The 1,307-nt window shown below is 44.6% G+C and overlaps 1 protein-coding gene across 2 annotated transcripts in view; it reads right to left on the bottom strand.

Moving 5' to 3' along the window:
* Positions 1-1,307, bottom strand: part of LOC118414413 (transformer-2 protein homolog beta-like) — a 119,684-nt gene that overhangs the window by 112,904 nt on the left and 5,473 nt on the right. The gene's annotated exons all lie outside the window — the stretch shown is intronic.

Below are 1,307 nucleotides of genomic sequence, written 5' to 3'. Positions count from 1 at the left end.
ATCAATTTAACTTCTGATGGCACATTATTGTGTCAAGTTGAAGGTGCATCTAGAGCTAGGCTACCTTTACCCACGCGGGTAACCTATATCAATTGTTAAAAAAGCAGATTTAGGGGTTTAAGTCGACGGCCGGTGCAATATTTCTAAAATATCTGCAATATTTTGAAACTTGCTACACATGACAATTCTCCTCAACTTTGCTCTTGTTATTTTCTTGGACCAATAAGTCACAAAACACGTGTACGCCTGCCGGTAAATTCGGTTCATTTTCTAATCAGTCCAAAATCCGGTCCAGCGATTTTTTTCAGGTCCGGTTTTTCTGAACCGGTCCAACAAGAAAAACGATTTTGTACCGGTTTCCCAACCCTACTGTTAACCGTTACCTCTTTTCAGACCGATCCAGAAGCTGGATCCTCTGGCGAGCGTGTTCTTCAGCGCGACCAGGAAGCGGTTCGTGTCCGCGTCCTTGACGGTGGCCAGACGACCTCCTTCCCGCCCACATCTCTTATTGGCTGTTTCCCAGTTGACGAGCTCATCGAACGCCTTGTAGCAGACGAATCCGGCTGGGTACCATCCGTAGGGGCACGTTGCTGGTGAAAGGGGAACAAGTGTATTGTATATTGATCCAAAGAGATGTTTTGCACGCCAACAAACAATTATGATAAACATATGAAAATAAACACACATCGCAAGAAGAAGGATAAGGAGACAAGGCATTGATAAAGGCTCAGGGATCATTCTCTTCCCAAGGGACTCGTGGTTCCAATTGTGCATGCGCAGTGAGACGCATTGTGTGTTATATGCGAAAGCTGAAGACCTTTGACGTCTAAACAGTTATTTTCTAGACAATGCTTGAAATATGTCCTTACAATTATGGAGACGCCTCAGGGGCGAGCCTAATAGTATTAGTAATAGTAGTGTGTAGTCTGAAAGAATTCTACGACTTGTACAGGAATGTGTCCGCGGGAAGGATTAAAATGTCAGTCACCAGAAAAATCTTCTAGAGGAACTGTAATGGTAGAAAATTGGTCAAGCAGGTACCCTGTGGGCATTCGTCCGAAAAATTTTGACAACTTTGACTTATTTCCCACAGTGCATTTCTCTGCGCATACAGTGTTGGTACCACGAAATCGCTTACTCTTACTTTCACATGTTTCTCTCACTACAGCCCTCTGGTGTGCATCCATGGCGTAGTCATACAGCTGTAGACAGGATATTCGACCTGTAAATTGGTGGATGTTACCAAGTAGATTTTGGCGTCCTACTATGACGTATTGCTGGGTCGCCAGCTCTCTTGTGCCGACGGG

The sequence above is a fragment of the Branchiostoma floridae genome, chromosome 4, assembly GCF_000003815.2.
Source record: "Branchiostoma floridae strain S238N-H82 chromosome 4, Bfl_VNyyK, whole genome shotgun sequence".
Taxonomy (NCBI): Eukaryota; Metazoa; Chordata; class Leptocardii; order Amphioxiformes; family Branchiostomatidae; genus Branchiostoma; species Branchiostoma floridae.
Note: the sequence above shows the minus strand (reverse complement) of the source record. Positions and strands in the feature narration are given on the sequence as shown.